The sequence below is a fragment of the Spermophilus citellus genome (genome assembly GCF_964194105.1).
Source record: "Spermophilus citellus genome assembly, chromosome: 15".
NCBI lineage: Eukaryota > Metazoa > Chordata > Mammalia > Rodentia > Sciuridae > Spermophilus > Spermophilus citellus.
The window spans coordinates 56,989,809-57,010,854 of record NC_138195.1 but is presented as its reverse complement, the minus strand read 5'-3'; the positions used below and the strand labels follow the sequence as shown (position 1 = coordinate 57,010,854).

The following is a 21,046-nucleotide window of genomic DNA, read 5'->3' as shown; positions in this document are numbered from 1 at the left end:
CCAAAAAGGGTTGAATGAGGTGTTGGTAAGAATCCATAACTTGAGCAGGATGGCACAAAATTCATCAGGAGGTATACCACTGAAGAATTATTAACTGTACTGTATGTAATTTATACCACAATATCTCTAAAAAAGGTTCTCTAAAAAATTAAAAATCTTCACGTTGTTTATAATAATCTTATCAATACTAAAAATAAATCTCATTATTCTGACAACTTAACCTACAAAGTAATAAAAATTAAGCATCAATCCTGCCTTTATTGTATTTCAAGGTAATCAAATAGTTGGTGATGGGGCTGGGAATGTGACTCAGTGGTAGAAGTTTGTCTAGTATGTTCAAGTACCTAGATTCAATCATCAGTACCATAAAAAAATTTAAAAAAAAAGAAAAATGGTGATGAAAATTTTTCTTTATAGAATAATCACAACTGGTAAGTGCAGGAAAACAGACTCACAAAATAAAAAAATCATCATTTTGCACACCCTAGTGAATACATCCAAGTAGCAATCATCAATTACTGCCAAATCCATTAGATAAAAAGACTAAAGCTAAATCTTTCTCAACAAAAAAAAATAAGAAAGGAATATTATAAAGTTTAAGAAATACATAAACCTAGTGCAATAGCACACACCTGTAATCCCAGCTAGTCAGGAGGTGGAAGCAGGAAGATCCCAAGTTCAATGCATGCCTGAGCAACTTACTAAGACCCTGTCTCATAAAAACAAAAAGCAAAAAGAACTGGAGATGTAGCTTAGTATCAGAGTGCCCCTGGGCTCAATTCCAAGGAGAGAGAGAGAGAGAGAGAGAGAGAGAGAGAGAGAGAGAGAGAGAGAAAGAGAGAGAGAAAGGAAGAAAGGGAGAAAGGGAGAAAGGGAGAAAGAACGAACAAACGAAAGAACCAAACAAACACAATGTGTGGACTTTACATATGGATCCTAATTTGAACAAATTGCCAATAATAAGACTTTTTTTGAGACAATTCAAAAAAATTGAATATGTAATAGGAACAGGACCATACCAAGGATTGGGGAGGAATGAAGAGTAATAAGTATAATTTTCCCACTTTTTAAAAATGAAGTCTGTTTTATTTTAGAACTATAAATACAAAAGCAATTAAATAGGAAATTACAGGGGCTAGGGTTGTAGCTCAGTGGTAGAGTGCTCGCCTAGCATATGCGAGACCCTGGGTTCGATCCTCTGCACCATATAAAAATAAATAAAATAAAGGTATTGTGTCCAACTACAACTAAAAAGTAAAATATTTTAAAAAATAAAAAGTGTTAGAATTTTCCTGATTTACTACATTAAATATCAAAAACTCCTTCAAACATAAGGAGATTTGAGTGACAAAGCTGATAACTGTTAAAAGCTAAGTGACAGATACACTAGAGGTTAATCCATACTGCTTTTTTCTATTCATTATGATTTTCAGAGTCCGTATATAATTTTCATTTTAAAAAGTAAGTTCCTACTAAGAATGCTTTCATCAGAAGAAGCAATACACTACTAACACATTCTACATTATCTTCCTCCTCTTAGCATTCATTTTCATCTCTCTCTCTCTCCCTCCCTCGCTGCTCCCCCCCTCTCCCCTTCTGTCTCTAACTTTGGAGGTGGTAAAGAAAAAGGGTTTAAGGGCTAAAGGAGTTGTGTGGTTGCTCAGGTTTGGAATCTCATACTCACCACCTTCCTGGTACTATGGCTTAAAGCAAGTTATTTGGTCTCTCACTAAATCTGTTTTCTCATCTGTAACTAAGGACACATAAGAGTTCCCAGTCATTGCTTTTAAGATGCACTGTTTAGACATGTACCAAGGGATATTTGGTGAAAACACTACCAACAAGTATATCAAGGTCAATGGGTATCCTTGACCCCTGAGAGACAGACCCCAATTTAAGAATAGAGAAAGCTCAAAGATGATACAAAGGCTGTGTCACTGATTATTTTGTAGTGTATCACAGTAGAAAATTTTAAAAGTTAGTATTTAAGAACAACAAAACGTTCCCCTCAAAGTGGCCAGGTCACAATACCATATACCTAGACAAGTCACCATGTGATGGATTTCCAGTTTTATGTCAGCTTGCCACAGGGCTTAACACCCGCAGTTTGTTTTTTGTTTGTTTGTTTGTTTTTTGATTTTGGTACTGGGGTTTGAACCTAGGGGTGCTTTACCATTAAGCTACATCCCCAGTCCTTTTTATTTTTTAGAGACAGAATCTCACTAAGTTGCTAAGGGTCCTGCAAAGTTGCTGAGGCTGGTCTTGAACTTGTGATACTCCTAGCTCACAGGCATGTACTACTACACCCTATATAAGCTTTACAAGAACAACATTTAAAAGTTAAAATACTAAATTACAAAACTCATATTTTAATATTAATCTCAACTATTACTTCACAACAAATGTTTAAACATATAAGTCAACCAGGCAAGATTAGGGAACAAATTGTGCTTATAATCAAATACTAATATTTAGAATTCAATATACACATGGTGCTGAAACTATACTAGCATCAAATATACTCTTTTTCTGATGATTTCGAATGTACCTCAAAATCATTACAGTAATTGTCTCAGCATCACTAATGACTCAGTTATTTCACTGAAAAACTGATTAGATATTTATTTCCAGCTCAAAGAACAGCTTGTCTACAGTCCCCCATTCTTACAGAATTTCGAGAAAAGAAGGAAAATTCATTCTGTCCTGGGCCCTTCAGTGTTGCAGGTATCCCAGGAGCAGATAAATCAGGTTCCCCACCAATCCTACAATTATATAAAGTATTATTAGTCCATTTAAAAATGTAGTCTATTTTATATGGGGGGAGGGGGTTTCTACCTGTGTTGAGAGTTAGATGTTTCCATAGCCTTGAATGAGTAAGAGTGGAAAAAGGTTACAGGGGTTCTTCTGAAGTACAAAATAAGCAAAGCAAATCAGGGTCCCAGAACCATAGGAGACCACAAATTCCAGGATTCACAGGTCCCACATACAGAATCAACTCTATTCACTTTCGATTCATAAGCTTTTATATCATGAATAAAACTACCAAAATAAATGTTTCAGCAACGCCTTCCACCAAAGGAGGATATTAGCAATTATTTACAAAAATACTTATGAACAGCCTTTCAGAAGTTAAATTATTTATAAGTAAATAAGTGTTTGTCCCTGAATAGAGTAGACGTAAGGGTAGCAGATGGAGATGGAAGAAGCAATCACATCACATGTGTATTTTAATTTAGACAAAGTAAGATTACTCTTCAAAGGGAAACATTAATGATGTAAGTGATTCTCCTCACCTTTCATTCAGTAAGATTAAATTACAAGGAGCTGGGGTTGTAGCTCAGTGGTAGAGCACTTACCTAGCACATGTGAGGCACTGGGTTCAATCCTCAGCACCACATAAAAATAAATAGATGAAACAAAGGTTTTGTGTCCATCTACAGCTTAAATAAATAAATAAATAACAAAGCGAATATATGAGGGAAGATCTGAATCTTCTCTCAGTAACTCTGTACAGGCCTGTCATAGCATAAGTACACTATCAAAAGTAAGATAATATTATTTGAGCAACTATACAAACTGGCACTCAATGAAAGCTGAAAGAAAAACTGACCAAGTTAAACTTAGATTACTAGCTGAATTGTCAAGGATAGTTTTGACTATACATGGTTTTTAACCTCCATGCTAGGTGTAGAACCTAACCTCAGACAAAATATCCCATTTTGTAGTAATAATTTTTTTAAGTATCAGTGACGGGACCCAGGGTCTTACACATACTAGGATATAGCTCTACCACAGAGCTATATCCTCACCCCCTTTTTGAATCTTATTTTGAGACACATCTCACTAAGTTGCTCAGGCTGACCTTGAAGTTGCAATCCTCCTACCTCATTCTCCTGAATAACTGGAATTACAGCTGCTGTGCCCAGCTTCCCTATCTTGTGGTTATTTATATGTCCTACAAATCATTGGATACAGGGGAAACAAAACTCAAGAAGTGTGTCCTTGATGAAATCTAAAGGGCTAAATTCCAATTAATGAGAAAGGGAAGAAAACCTATGTTGAAAACAGAAGGAAAGAACCCATACCTAAAAACATGCATTAAACCACATTCTCTTCTCCAACAAAATTATTACTATATGCTCTCCATAACACCATTATAAAGTTACCCATAACACCATTTATTTGTTTACTAAGTATTTAGTAAACACTGGGCCAGTCACTGTATAAAATATAGACAAGAACCTTGTACTCACATTATTAATGGTCCTGCAGAGATTAGACATTAAAACACACATGAAAATATAATTAATATTATAAAAAGAAGGTATGAGGACATACAGTAAATACAAAGTCCAATGGGGGAAAAAGAGGCCAGGAAATTTTCAAGCGATATTCTAGCTAATCATCAGCCTAAGATTATTACACTAATTACTTAAAAAGGCTTACATCAGACTTGTTAAGGAGTTGTGGGACTCGTATACTATCTCTAGTACCCGGAATGCATAATCCTTCATTATTCTCACATTCTGCATAGCATCAAGCCACTTTTGTAGAAGTCAAGCCCACCACTCTAGGTTGTAGGCTCCTGTTTCATTTCAACATGCCAAGAAATACTCCACAGATCCCTCAAGAATTTTGTTCCCTCTACTGTACACTAATGTCCTTGAGAACAGTTTATGGGACTTTCTTCCAACTATTTCCTCACTCAAGTCCTAGGACATATCCTGGCACATACTGGTATTTTACAAATGTACAGTAAAGTGAAGAATACCTCTTAATATCTTCTTGCTGAGAATTTTATTAATTTTTACTTTAAAGCTACTCTATCTACATGTATGCACACACATACATACACACACACAAAAAAAGCCTAACACAATTGGCAATATATTTCAAATAATATCTGAGATCCTACAGAACTGGCTTATAGACTCCTGTTTATCAGTTTCTGTTTACCTAAGTAAAACAAGCACCAATTCTTGATACTGATTTTTTTCCCACCTCTCCAGAAATCACATTGGGTCATTAACCCTAATAAAGAAAACAATCTCTCTGTGAAAGCTTCCTTCCTGCTTAATAATTTATTCTAATCTTAATCTCAATTTCCACTCATATCTACGGTACCCAATTTCCATTTTTCTAAGAAACTTAAAACTTTTGGCATAAAACATTATTGAAAAAAATACTAAATTACAAGAGAAATGGAGTATGACACAATCTTAGGCTCAGTATTATTATGATCTCTAAATGCTAACTCCCTGTGTGATTTCATTAAAGTATTTTAGATACTGACTCATACAATTCTTAATAGCAACTAGGACACCCATACTTTAACATTTTTAATTAGTAAAACCCCTCAAACTAGTTAAAAGAAATTAATCCCAAGAGTACTTCCACTGAGAATCTTCTCAATTTATTAAATATCAAATCAACTAAAGTTAGGTGCAGAACAATAAAATGTAAGTTTGGTTTAGTTTTGCAATGACTAGGGGAGAGACTAATCAAATTTAATAGTGTAAAATATTCAAGAATTTATTTGTGGAGCACAAAATTAGAAAACTTGTTTCTTCTGAAAAAGTAAAAGTTGTATATTACAGAGAAAACATTTAAGAATTACTCAAAGCAAATGTAGAGCTTGTTTCAATTAAAAAAAAAAAACCTAAGAAGAATCAATTTCCTGAAGAAATCGACACTTCAGGGAAGCTTTTAGAAGCGTTTAAGGAAAGGCAGGTTAGTGAAGGGACAGAAACCTAAAGAAAATGCTGAGCTTAACTTAATAAACCAAAAAATGTACCCACCAAACAAAGCACAAAAAAATAGAATGGAAAAAAATGATATTACCAGAGTCCCCTAAAGAATTGGAAATAAACAATACATAAGTTGTGGTCTTCCTAAAAACACCACAATAAGAGGAAAAAAGCACTGCTAAGTAACGAGTATTATTGTTTAAAATAACTCTTCAGGGCTGGGGTTGTGACTCAGCAATAGGTAGCTCATGCCAGGCGCTGGGTTCGCACCACATAAAAATAAATAAATAAAATAAAGGTATTGGGTCCAACTACCACTAAAAAATAAAAATTTAAAATAAATTTAAAAAACTAAAATAACTCTTCATATGAACATAGCTAAATACAAGAAAATGGAATAGGGAAAGCAAACCAATCAACTACCACCAAAAAAAAAAAAAAAAAAACCCTTTAAAGTTTCTTATACATTAAGCCTTAAAAAATACTGTCACCACCTCAAGATGTTAGAGGTGACTAAAAAATCAACCGAGGAAAATAAAAAATAATGTTCTAAATAGATGACATAAAAACACTAGAAATATAACTGGATGGTATAGGCAGATGCTTTTAAAAACAGACTGAGGAAAAAACATTAGAGGTAGAGCTTCCCAATTGAAAGCCAGTCAGCCCTGATCATTAAAAGGAAGTTAAGGAACAAACACAAATTTTATAAATAAATGAGTTGATAAACAATTAGACTATAAAATGGTGAACTTTATTGTACAGACTCCATCTTCTCATGTGAAACAATTCCATTTGTGTGTGACAAATGAACTAGGTAGGTCATATTCCTTGGACCTTAGAGACAGAGTAAGATACTTGCCTGGAATGGTTTTTTTAAAACCTTTAATAGGCTAGGGATGCAGCTCTGTGGTAGAGTGCTTGCCTAGTATGCATGAGGCCCTGAATTTGATCCCCAGCACTATAAAAAGTTGAACTAAAATTAAATTTTTTTAAATATAAAACCTTAAACAGTATCATATGTTGCAGTCTGTTTATGGCTCCACAAAATTTGATTGTTGAAACCCCAATGCAATTATTATCAAGCGGTGAGATGTTTAGGAGGTGATTGGGTCATGAGGCAAAACCTTCATGAATGATAAGTGCCTTTATAAAATAGGCCCAAGGGAACTGATTTTTCCCCATCTACCATGTGAGTACAGTTAAAGGTCTCTGAAGAAAAGAGCCCTCACCAGACAGCAAACCTGCTGGTGCCCTCATCTTAAAATTACAGCCCCCAGAACTGCAAACAGTAAGAGAGAGAGAGAAAGAGAAAGAGAGAGAGAGAGAGAGAGAGAGAGAGAGAGAGAGAGAGAGAGAGAGTGTGTGTGTGTGTGTGTGTGTGTGTGTCTGTTTGCAGTGCTGGTATCAAATCAAGAGCCTCACTCAAGCCAGGCAAGTGCTTTACCACTGAACATTCACTGGAGAAAAGATAGCCTGTTCAACAAATGGTCTGGCAAAACTGGAAATCCATATGTAACAAGATGAAATTAAACCTCTATCTCTCACCCTGCACAAAAGCCAACTCAAAGAGGATCAAAGTCTTAGGCACTAGAACAGAGACCCTGCGCCTAACCGAAGAAAAAAATAGGCCCAAATCTTCACCATGTCAGCCTAGGATCTGACTTCCTTAACAAGACTCCTAAAGTGTAAGAAGTAAAATCAAGAATCAATAAATGGGATGGATTCAAATTTAAAAGATTCTTCTCCGCAAAGGAAACAATCAATAAATAACGTGAGGAGAGAGCCTGCAGATTGGGAGAAAATCCTTTTATCACATGCACCTCCAGTAAAGCATTAATCTATCTATTGGTTCCTTAAAATTAATTTTGCATATTCTAAAGCAATCTTGTCCCACTTAATAATGGGGCGTATTCTTGCTACAATAGGAATAAAATAGAAAATATCTCAAGGCATAATATATAGTGAGGGCAAATGTTTCATAACACTTGTTTCAGTTATATGTCTACTTTGTGTGTGCACTGTATAAAATATATTTCTATTGACAGTCACTACAGTTTAAAAAAAAAAAGCTTGAAGAGCACAACATCATAATATGAAATTTGGAAATTTTCCCACATGAAGTGATCAAAAAGCACCTGAGATTCCATGTTAGGAACCAGAACCACACAGGGTGCATCAAAGCATGTTTGCAAGTATGGTAGGTAGGACTCTGCTCTTCTGCTCTCTTGCAAACACAACTCTCCATAGAGTCACTTGGTTAACTATAGTAAAAACAGAAACAGCTGGCAGTCTACTGATAAAGACTAATTGCTGTTCTATCAAGAGGTCTTTCCAAAATGAGGCTCTTTTTTAACATCTTCAACTCTTAAGACTTAAATGCACATGAAAAATCTTCTTGTGCAAATTGTCTAAGAAACTTTTTCTGCATAGGTACTGCTTGAAATATAAAGACCCAACCACAAACTTGCTTCTCCAAAACCCGCTAGCCTGAGCTGACACTGCCACCTTTTGGCAAGTGCAAAGAACTGTTCATCTTTGTGGCTTTGTTCATATACCCCCACTCTTTACCTACCTTCAGGATTTAGCCTCTTAGCCTCAAAAGGATTGTACACAATGTCACCACTTTGCCTGCCTTTGCTCTTAAGAATAATGTCACTGGTGTTTCATACCATGTCTCTCCTCACTCAAGAGAGCTTCCTGACACTTGGAATTCCTCAGTACTACCCAAAGTTACTACTCTGGACTCATTATCTAGAGCTGTCCTAAGTTTCAACCCCATCTAGAGAAAGACAGTCAGCCAAGTTCCACTACAAGTCCTTGTACAACAGTGAGCTGGGAGCCTCTAACCATCCTCTTTAGCCCTCTCCAATCATGAACAGGAGAATACAAAGTACAATGTTTCTTACTCAGCTGGGTACTCTGTTTATACCTTTGATGTTAATTCTCCCAGCTCCCTCTAGATTTCCCCAACTTCTGGGTTACAATGCACCTGACAATATGCAAAAATTCTCAAACCCATCCTGCCCTCTTCAACACTGTCTCATTTCTTGATTAAGAATCTTTATCATCTCTAACCAGTATTCCAGCCCAAGCCACCTTAATCCCCTTTGATCCATTCTTTAAACTTTTCCCCAAATATTCAAAATTATAAGTCTGATCACGTCACTGTTACACTTAAAATCACTGTGTGGCTTCCCAAGGTATAAATGCCTTATACCACAACTAATAGCAGCCGCTGATATTTACTGAGTAGTTGTGTGTCATGTTTATCTATTACCTCACTTAAGTCTCACAATCCTATATACTGATTTTTTTAAATTTTTATTTTGTAGATTTAAGGAAATCGAAACTTGAAGAAACACATCCTCTGCCCAAACAGAGCTAGTAAGGGCAACTAAGATTACAATAGCCTTTGAAATCTGGTTTGGGGTCTCCTTTTTAGCCACTCACCACCACCACTACCCAACAAACCTGCCTTTCAACCACACCAAACACTAAAGGACCGCTGACCATCTGATGCCCTTTCAGAACTCCTTACCAAAACACACACACTGTTCTCTTGGTTCAAGGCATCCTTTACCCGCCTTGAGAATTCTCTCTAAATCCTTTTTTCTTTCATTTCCACCCTCTCCAGTGGGAAGAGTAATGTAAACCAAACAGATACAGGCATTCTACTCTGTACTTCAAAATACTATAATACAAAGTGCACAAATAGATTTTCCAAACTACCATACAGGTGAGAATCTAGAACACAGAAGGATTAGTATATGGTTAAAGTACTACCTTAAGGTGATTAACCCAAAACTATTTTGCCTTTGGCATTCCTAACACGACTACAACCAATAAGCATTCATATAGAATAATGAGGATCAGGCAGAAGAATTAGTGTAAAGGGGTGTTTTATGATAGTCTACACAGAATATTAGATTTAAGTCTAAGAGAATGAAGAGTGTGTTGAACATCAGTAATATTTAAAAAATAATGGAAAATAGAGAACACAAATTAGGATGACTCCCAGGTTTATAGTTTGGGTAGCTGAACTACTGGCACCATCATTTACCAAGACACAAAAATGAGGTAAATACATAAATTTTGTACTTGTTCTTTCTCAGTAAAGAAAGCTGAGAAAGAACAAGTACAAAAGAGAAACAGGAATGAATGATATCTTGGAAGGAAAATGAAGAAAAGGTGTTTAAAACATAGGGATAAGCTGTTCATGACACCACACATCTATACTCCTGGAGACAGGAGGCTGAGGCAGGGTGAATGAAAGTTTAAGGTAGGTTCTGCAACTTTAGCAAGATTTTTAGGAACTCAGAAAGACTCTAACTCAAATTTTTAAAAAATTAAAAGGGTTCGTATAGTAAAGTGCCCCTGGGTTCAATCACCAATACTGCAAGAAAACAAACCAACCATAGGCATGATCACATAGAAGGTTCATAGTGGACTTAACAATTAGGAACTATGTCAAAGGGCAGATACAATTTCAGTAAATAAGTAGAGAAAATATGAGTAAAACATTGTTGGGGTAGGGAGGATGACTCAAACAATCAAGAAAAAAAGGAAGAGTGCAAAATATGTTTGAAATTGAGAAGAATTTTATTGGATGGACGATCATGTAGCAGAACACAGAAATTAGAAGTCTAAGTTAAAGACTCTGAATTCCAGATTTTATTTTATTTTTGGAATTTATTCTCTGAATAGAGTAAAGACATACAGCTTTTTTTTTTCTTTTTTTAAGACAACTATTCTGAGAACAAGGTATAGGATGAATTGGAATGATAAGGAGTTAAGGCAGGAGAAGCTATTAGGAGGCCTTTAAATGACCTAAACATAATAATGAAGACCAGAAAGAGAATGGTGGTAGCCAAAATAAAATTAAAGGGATATATGAAAGCAAGAACTTTCACCCCAAGATATCTATGATATAGTGATAAAAGAAATATATAAAAGAAATATACATTTGGTTTCTACCCAATTCTAGGCAGAGAGCTCCAGAGTGATAAGTGTCTCCTGTATGATAATAAAATGATTGGTAGCTAGGTATCCTAGCTACCAATCTGATGGCTTCAAGATAGGGACTGGTCAACAAAATGACCAAGGAAAGGTTAGAGGGTTGAGAGTTTCAGCCCTACCCCCAACCCTCAGGGAGGGAAGAAGGGAGGAAGGTAAAACAAATCACTGTAACCACTGATGTAATCAATCAGAGCCACATTATGATGCCTCTATAAAAACCCAAAGGGCAGGGTTCAGAGAGCATCTGGACTGCTGAACATGTGGAGGTGCCTGAAAAGTAACACACACAAGTAGGGTATAAAACTCAGTGCCCCTTCCCACATACCTTGCCCTATTCATCTCTTTCATCCAACTATTCAATTAAATCCTTTGCAGTAGTCTTTATAATAAATCAGTAAACCTAAGTGGTTCCCAGAGTTCTGTGAAATACTATAGCAAATTAATTGAACCCAAGGAGAGAATTGTATGAACCCTGATTTATAGCCAGTCAGTCATCAGTACAGGTCATAATCTGGAGTTTGCCACTGGCATCTGAAGTTGTGGCAGTCTTATAGGACTCAGCCTTTATCCTACAGGATCTGATGCTACTTCAGGTAGACAGTGTCAGACACAAGATAAACTATAGGAGATTCATTGTCAGAAGTGTGGTGTTGAGTGGTATATAAGAACTTTGGATTTCTTCCTATCTATTAATACTGTCCCAGAAATTCCACTATTACTGTATTACTATGCCCATTACACTATATCATAATCATTTTACAGACTGTGATCTTCTCTTATTCAGCCTCTCATTGCTAATACTAACAAGTCAGGAACATGGGAAACAGCCAAAAAAGGGTCTGTTGAATTATAAAAGAACGTATGAATTGACGAAATATAGAAGTGAGACAAAGATTTCAGAGAAACCTGAGTAACTCACAAGTAGAGGTAGAAAAAACACTGTGGAGAAGTTAGGAGTGGGATCAAGCTTAAGGAATGAGTTTTAAGACATGCTGTTTTGTGTGGGGGGTAGCTAAGGACAACATACAAATAGAAATGTCAGGGGAAAAAAAATACTGGTGAGGAAAAATCCAGACAAAAATAAAGACTTGGGAAATATAATAAATTATCAACAAATCTTATTATTTGCTAATGAGAATAAATATTCAATAAATTTCCTAAGATTCTTTGTGGTATGACTCTGTCTGTAAGAATGTTATTTGATTGATCATGTGTATATCCTGTACAAATTGAAGGATGTAAATACCCAATCAAATGGGTCAATCAAAACTGGGTCAACACTAAGTAACTATTCGCTTGACTCAATCATTCATTCAACAAAAATTTACAGGGGTAAGGAAATCCAGCCATGAAAGCAAACTAAAATATAGTAAATATGGAAAATGTCATAGGAACACAAATAGAGAATATAAGGAGGATTGGTAAAAGAGCCAGGACAAAAAAAAAAAATGCCCACAAGCTTTGCTAGAAGAGGAAACACAAAAAAAGATAAACTGATTTAATGAGATAACTAAGATGATGAGTGAATTCTAGAAAAAAAAAAGCATTATATGTGCAAAACAAGACATGCACAGTTTCTCATCTTCATGAAACCACAGCAAAAGATGATGGCAAGGCAGCTCATGGCGGACTTTCTATACACTGATAAGGAATTTAACCTTTATCCTATAGTCCTACAATAAAAAACACTGATAAAAAAATCAGATACACGTTAGAACCCCTGAAAAAGCAATCCATATTCCCTAAAGCAGAATGCTTTTAGGAATAGGTGGATAAGAGGAAAAAAAAAAAAGAAGGGGAACTAACTTCTGTAGACAACAGGAACTTTTTCAGCAATATTAGAACCTGACAAGATCTATCTTTCAGAAGTCTAGCCACAGATCTGAGGCTAGGGGAAGAAAATGTGGAAAGAGATGAAAGAAGAGGATTAAGAAACAATTGCAAAGATGCTACAGCCCAAAATGTAGACTACTATTTACTCAAAAATGAACCACATAAAGAGGCACATAAAGGGCTGCAACTAATATGTGCTTTCACCATTTTCTGAATTTACATCATATATCAACTCAATCATAAGCAATTACAGTAAAATTGTGGTCAAGTATAATAGAAAAAAAGAAGGGGGTGGTGAAAAGTAGCTATAAAAATTTCCCCTGAAAAGCAGTTCATACAAACTTCAAATAAAAGTTTTTTTAAGGATTTTAATTTCTATTTTAAAAAAAAGAAAAGGATTTCATAAAACTACCATATTGACAGATTACCATATCAAGGTATCTAATAAAGCTGATCACTCCTTCTTTCTTAACACAGTTCACTTGACTTCACGGATACAACTTACTCTTAATTCTCCTCCTTCATACTGTACTTCTTATTCTCCTTTGCTAGTGTCTCAGCCTCTCTCTGTAAACAGTATAGAGTTTCAAGGGAATTTTTTGGACTTCTCCTGACACACTCCCTAAACTATCTTACTTAGTTTTCATGACACTGAAGTGCCATCTGCCAATCACCAGAAATTTATGTCTCCAGTCCAGACTTCTGCCCTGAACTGCAGACTAATGTATATCCAGCTGTCTATACAATATCTCCACTTAGACTGCTAACTTGACATGTTCAAAACTGGACTCATTATTTCCCTCTAAAATCTGCTTCTTCTGCAGTCTTTCTCATCTCAGTAAATATTAACTTTATTCTTCCAGTTTTTTAGGCCAAACCCCAGAGGCCACATCTAATCCATCATCAAATTGTTGGCTCTGCATTCAAAATGTATATAGAGTGGGAATGCTTTTCCCAATCATGACTAAAATCAATATCATCACCCACCCAGGATTACTGTTTGAGCATGCTAAATAATCTCATTATGCCCTGCCCATGACATAACTCTATATGGCAGCAGAGAAGACCATTTAAAACAAGTCAAGACTCTCCAGTGACTTCCCACCTTCAAAGTAAAAGCCAAAGTCCCACTGGCCTACATTGCCATATATGATCTGACCTTACTCTACCCAACTCACCTCTCAGACCCCATCTTCTACCAATCATTTCCCTCAAAACCACCATTGACATACATGTCACTCCTTGAACATAACAAGCATACTGTGACTCAGGATATTTACACTTCTGTTCCACCTTTATCAAATGTTTCTCCCCTACAACCTCCCTCATATCTGCACAGATTGCTCTCATTTCAAGATCTCTACTCAAATACCTTTCCTAACCATCTTGTATAAATTGACAATTCCCCCCAAAATGCTCTTTTCACCTTATTCTGCTTTATTTTTCTCCATGAACTATAAAATCTGAGACACCACATATGTATTTATTTATTTTATGTATCATTAATTAGAATTTAAGCTCCACAAAAGCAGATAATTTGTTCACTGTACTATTCCTAACAAATGCTCATCCATCTGGAATGGAAGGATGAATGAAGAAAGGAAAATCCAGTCAGGATCTAGTATAAAAGTAGGGATTGAAGGAATTTTCAGTGTAAAGTTCTCCAGCCCTTAGAGAAACGATGACTACAAGAATTGTCCAACAATAGCCAGATCTACAACCCCAGCTAGTGCCAATAATAAACAAGGGTTGACACATCCCTACTATGGGGGAAAACTACAGAGAGGAGAGGGAGAAGATGGTCATCCCTGCTTTCCTTGAAAAGAAACATCATTTAGATGTTTCCTGTAAACTTGCCTACCAACTCTGACCAAAACAACATTAAGCTCATTCTACACACTTAATAGCTGTTATGAATAGTTCCTGCTTTTCTAAGCTATGGTCTTCTGAGAAAATTGTAACTCCCAATCCTAAAACTGGCTGCCAAGACATAATGGTCAGAGAAAGCTCTCAAATTTCCCCAAAGCACTCAGGCTGCAACCAAATATCATTAACATGATAACAACAACTTAGAGAACCTTCTGGTGTCTGCCTCTCTTTGTTGTCCCTGGTGTATATACCAGTGGCCTAGTCATAAAAAAAAAAAAAAAAAAAAAAAAAAGATTTTGCTACATTAGTGTGGAGGGAAGGGGAGGTGGGAGAATTCAAAGAGAGTGTGTGTGTGTGTGTGTGTGTGTGTGTGTGTGTGTGTAGACATACTTATATTTCCACTTTAAAGAAAGGTTGAATGGTGAGGAATAAAAAAACATATCTGCTAAAATATGAGTTATCACCTGGGCTTTTCAATACCAGACACCAAAAGAGATTGTGGTCCCTGAGATACTCAGTATTCCTTAGCTAAAAATACCATGTCTTGCATCCCCCATTCCCACATTCAGAATGAAGATATGGGACAGGAGTCCCTCCCAAATTGAATGGCTGAGAGCAGTGTCACATCAGTCATCTCTCAAAAAGAAATAACATGTCATATCATCTCCTTGCTTTGAAACATCTAGTATCTTTCAAATGCCCAAGTCCAAATTCTTAGCACAGCAAATAATTCATCTTTAAATCTACTAAATATGTACACATATTAAAAAAAAAAAAACAGTGCCTAGTGAAAGCAAACAGGCTGTCCACTCCTTCCTAGCCATGTTACCTTTAGCAGATCACTCTGCATCTATAAGTTTTCTCCTGCACAAAAGGAGAATACTAAAAGACCTATCTTTTAGGGTTGCTATGAGGACTAAGCAAGAAACTGCATGCCAAATCCTCGCACAGATACTGGACTATCTCATCTATCTAGAATGCATCACTTCCCAAAGACAGCAGATAACCAAAGTTTAGCTTCCATGTATTTCAGAATAATTAACAACAAGAGCCCAGTTAGAAACAACGTTCCAATTAATCGTGAATCAACAAAACCTTAAATTAACCAATATATTGTTTTGATGATAATTTATTTTTAAAAAGCAAGAATCCAAAAAAAAAAAAAAAAGGAAATATTCATGTATTTAAAAAAAAAACTAGGTTCTTTTACTTTGTCTCCCTGTTCAAACTCAGGAAGAAAAAAATGGAAATTAATAAGAATGTGGTTTTCTATAATGTAAAATCCACATGAATAAAATTCAATCCCAATTGCATACGTAATCTACTAAATACATACCCATATAACAAAACAAACTCTAGAAACTTAATAAAAGTATGCATCAGGTAGCAGAATAATTTCATTCTAAGACTTCACAATTAAAACACAAAAATCACAAAACTTTTTTAAAAAATCAGTAATTCTAGTAATACTAAAAAATACTACAAACTCTTCAATACTAAAAATAACAAAAATAAAGCAGATCAAAACACTTTTCAAAAGATTAAATACTTATGGTGTCAGTGCTACTGAAAATTATGATAGGATTTCAGTAAATTTATAACTGAAGGGCAAACAATTCATAGAAAGGAGAAAACAGAACTAGAAAAACACTGCATTTGCTTTTCTACTATGGGCTGTGATGTTAGACGGCAAGTACTTTAATACCCATTTTTAAAAAACAAAAGATTATAAAAATATATGATAGAATTGGTCAGCTAAATTCTGCTAGAGGCAGTGTATAGCAATACCTATCTAAAGTAAATCTGGCAATCTTTTTTGAAATTGATAAAACCTTCAAACCATCTGACCTTGAAATCCCTCTCCTTGGCCTTTAACCTAAAGGAAAGAAGTAAAATGATGAACAACCATATTAAATGCACTTACAAAATAAGCAACCTAGATGTCGAGCTACTAAAAAAATAAGTAATTCAACTCACTGTAACATTGTATAATAATCTAAAGGTATAAAAACTATAGCAAAAAGAAAATAAGTATGAAAGTGTTAAACATTATATTTATGATTTGATTACAGTATAAAACCAAATAGGTATGACCAAAAATAAGAAAAATTAAAAGCTTATTCTGATTTTTTAAAAAATTCTTTAACATTATGTTGTTCCAATAAAAAGCCTATTGGAATTGATCAGGCCCATCAAACTAAATATACACTTCAAAACTGACTTTTCAGAGGCATGAAACAATAATAAACAATTTTTTACCCTAAAAACCTATCACATAGGAGTAAATGGATTAGCTTTTCTCACATAAAGACAAACCATACATGCAATTTTAGCCATGCTATTAGCCAACTGTAACCTCATTATATTAAAATCTCTTTTACCATCAAAATTTAACTGGAGATCTCCATCTGGTGATCAGAGGCCACTTATTACAAAGCATCTGGAGAGAGGACCTCAAACACCAAAGTTAAAACTTATCTGGCCAAACAGAATGGTGAAGGTTCAGTTTCCCTTATGTTCCCAGGTGAATTATTATGTTTCTCAACCATTTCAGGGCTCTAAAGCCCTTATAGTGGCAGCTAAGTATTTAAGAAGAAAATGACGCAGATTTGCACTCTGTGAAAATTTGTTGACTTCCTCATTTTTCTATACCACCACCATGAAGCAGTGGAAAATATACAAACATGAGGTCAGAAGATGTGAGACAGAGATGACACTACGCAATCTCAGGCATGTTACCTGTCTTTTCAGGCTTTAATTATTTAATAGTAAAATTTTCAAATCGAACCAAATAATCTGTAAATTCTTTCAAGTTCAATACCTGTTAAAGTAAAAGACCCCTTTCCCAAACACACCAAAGTCTCTCATTACCGTTACTCAGATGGTAAAACAATTACTAAAGTTTAGAATTAGAAGACTAGAGGCAAAGGTGAAATACAAAGATGATCAAAAGACTTGGACAGTCATCTGAGCTCTGGCCTTGTCTACCCATGTGACCCTAAGCAAATTACTGCACTCAAAATAAAGTTTTGGGACTAGTAAAGCAACAATCCTTATTGGTCATGGCCTTCTTATTCCTGCATCATAAAATGGACTGTTTTTATCTGTCAGAACTAGGATTTCATTCCTAATCAGCAATGATTTTTCACTTTGTTCTTGGGTTTTTGAAAGCACCTTGTACATTCATCTTTTCTAAATTTTCTGATACTGAAAAATACAGTCTAACATATTCTGCCTATTTTAAAGCTGTATTTAAGCCTGAAGCCATTCCTCCAGAACACATACAGCTAATAGTTTTGATACCTGTGCCACAAAACATTTTGTGCTTAAGTTGTAAACTTAAAAAGAAACTCAAAAGCCTGGTTAAGAGAGACATATGAACAAATCATTAACTACCAATTGGCAAATGCTATCTGCATAATGTATTGTATCTTATTGGATCAGAGAAGACAAAAGGGATAAGACTTCCAGAGAAGACTCAGGTGTTATTTTAGTAAGGTTGTGAATGGCAAGTTGTTTACTAGGAAGAGAAAAATTTTCAACAGAGGGAACAGTGTAAAACCACAAAGGAAGATGTCATCTTTTGAGAGCTACAAATAGTCTTAAATGGAAAGGGCAGGCATCATGGTAGAAGAGAAACTAAAGTGTAGACAAACACCAGAAATTATGAAAGCCTCAATTTATTCAAATAGATTATGAAAAGTCATCAATGGGCTTCTAAACACGAAATCAAAGTCCTCATCTTTCTCCATAAAATAAAAAGCATTGAGTTAAGGTAACAAGCAAAAAATTCTACCTGTAGAAAGGTAGAATAAAAAATTAATGAATTCCTGCTCTCAAGATGGCTTCTAGCATTATATTACTATGGGATAGTAATATAACACTGAAATAAGACATTATTAATTGTGGCTAAAAAGTTGAAGAAAGTTGTATTTTTAACCCAAAGATTATTTGAGGTCAATGTCGCTGAGAACACTAAAGAAAACAACCAAATCAGAAAATAGCAAAGCAAACAATAAAGTCTGAAAAGAAAACTGACTTCGAGCAAAACATTTAGCAATGTTTATATACTTATCATATATTACAGACTATAAGTCTGATTACAGCCTATAAAATATGTTTTGTACCTATCTATCTTTTGCAGAAGGAGAGTATCTTAGATTTGGGTAAACTAAAGTCTCCTTAAATTAAAGTCTCTTTTGAAAATGATGTTTTAAAAAACCTCTGGCCAAATGAATAGGTTCCGTAATAGTTTGATGTTCAGGAGAAAACAGCTACTTTGAAAAGGCTAAAGTTCATGTTCTCTCTCCTTTAAGAGTGAAAACTTACATATCAATCTGAGACTACAAAAAGTCGGTGCATCAGTAATTTCCACACTGCTAAGGCCTAGTTAGGAACAGCAAGTCTAATTGGCTGGATAGCCTACAAAGATGAATTTGCAATTATTGAAATTCAAACTTAAGCTTTGCCACAAACGACCACATCAACGGAGTAATTCCTCCTCTTACTGTATCAAGAAACACGGTGCATTATACAAATGGATAAAAATAGCAGGCGTCTAAAGAAGAGAAAGCAACAGCATCTGAACTCACAGCAACGGTGTGATCCACCAAAGTTTTATCTCAGGATGTATTTTTAGGGCGTCTTTGTTTTGGCCCAGTAATTAAAAAAAAAATCCACTCATTCAGAGCACCTCGGTACTTTTCCCTATCAACCCTCACGAGCATCCCGGCTCTGAAATCACTGGGCATCTCAGCCTCGCCCAGATTTCCCCTGAGCAAAAGGCGGCCGCCGCTGTGGCCAGTGCCGGTGGCCCACGGCCCCCGATCCTCGGCCCCCGGCGCCTGTCACAGCCCGAGAGGCAAGGGGGTCCGGCCTCCCCGCTCCACACCCGCCCACCTCAGGCGGCTCGAGGGGCGCTCGCGGGGCCGCCTTGGAAGGCTGCCTCTCTTGGGCCTCTGCTTCTCCCCCGACGCCCAAGCCTCCGCCCGGCCCTGGACCGCGCCCCCATTACCCGCTACACGGGGCATTCGCCGCGACCCCGGCGCCAGCACCCGCTTCGGCCCTGACCCCAGTTCTCACCGTGTGGAGGTCGCACAGCCTCCTCTCGGCCGTGGCCCGGTTGCGGGTCGCCCAGCGACCTGCGGGCCCCAAGACCGAAGGCTAGTCGAGGGGCCGCCGTCACATTCCGGTCGGCCCGGGAACACGACAGGACACAGCCAGCATCGCGTCCACGGCCTCAGGGAGCGCCGGACTCCAGAGCCGCCGCGCCCCCTCCCTTGGCCGGCGCCCGCCTGGACTCCGCCCTCCAGGGCCCGCTCAAGGCGCGCGCGCAGGCCCTCCCAGGGACGCCCTGCGCAGGCGCGAGACTCACGCGGCAAGGCCTCGCCTTTAGGTCCTCCCCCTCCTTCTGACTCCAGCTCAGCCCACCTCGCCCCCGCCCTCTCTCCAGCCTCCCCCAGGCTCCGCCCCAACTCCGAGAACCACCCCTCTCTGTTGACCTTGCCTCTCTGCCCCCTGACAGGTTGTTGTTCTGACCAACCAGTGATGCCAAGTCTGCGTGATCCCAGGACGAATCCCTGGATTAACACTTACTTGCTCCTTGACCTTAGTCAAACCTGTCAGCTCCTCCAGACTGAAAAGTTATTAGTGGTCTCAGCACCGGGCCTGACAGAGTTCCTCCAACATTTGGTGTCCATACTGCTTCCTATATGCTCTGGGGCATTCCTGAAACACAGCGCCAAGCCTACCTCACAAGAACACTGGATCTGACTGGGACTGAGGGAAAATACCATACACAGTGCTAAGATTCAAAGCTGTCCTATGGTGATATTCATCTGAGATCCTTTTACCAGGAACCAGATTATCCTTCTCTATAGGGCTTCCATCACTGAGGCCATCTTCCCCTCCTTCTGTCCTAGAGGGCTGGACCAGCCCTTGAGACTCCTCCTTCTCTTGATCTGGCCAACAGTTGAAGCACTGGAGCTGCCCTTATCTGGTGCTCTTTGAAATCCTGCTGGCCCCAACAGCTCAATTACAATAAATAAAATTTAAGAAGAATATCTTGAAAAGTATTCATTTCTTCCATGTCTCCGGATCTGTGACACTCAAAGGGAAAACGCGAGGAAAAAGGGGTAGATGCTTGGTTTCTAAAACTCAGATTTTATTTATTTATATTTTATTTATATTAGTAATATATTTTTATATTTTAAAAAATAACCCATCATTTTTAATATCTAAACATGTAGATTGAATTTCTTGAGTGATAATGGGTGTGTTTAAAATATTGAGAAAGACAGGATATAAATATTCTACAATTTCTTTTTGGATTAAGTAAAATCATTAGAAAAACAAACACCAGACTGAACTCTTGGACACACCCCTTGTTATGATTTGGATCTGGAATGTCTCCCCAAAGCTCCTATGTGGAAAGCATGGTCCTCAAAGCAGCAAGGTTGAGAGGTGAGGCTTTTAGGCAATAATTGGATCATAAGGGCTCTGACCTTATCAGTGGGTTAATACTTTTCCTGGATTATTCCATTGCTAGCTACTGGCAGGTGGGTCCTAGATGGATGAAG

The 21,046-nt window shown here is 37.0% G+C and overlaps 1 protein-coding gene across 6 annotated transcripts in view; it reads right to left on the bottom strand.

Moving 5' to 3' along the window:
- CCSER2 (coiled-coil serine rich protein 2) overlaps window positions 1–19,854 on the bottom strand; it is a 145,019-nt gene extending 125,165 nt beyond the window's left edge. The window contains exon 1 of one of the 6 annotated variants that reach the window (XR_014019014.1): window positions 19,551–19,854. The gene's annotated coding sequence lies outside the window, so the exon portion shown is untranslated. The remainder of the gene's footprint in view (window positions 1–19,550) is intronic. The other 5 variants (XR_014019015.1, XM_081268305.1, XM_081268306.1 and 2 more) reach the window with 5 other exon arrangements.
- Between the last annotated feature and the right edge of the window lie 1,192 nt (window positions 19,855–21,046).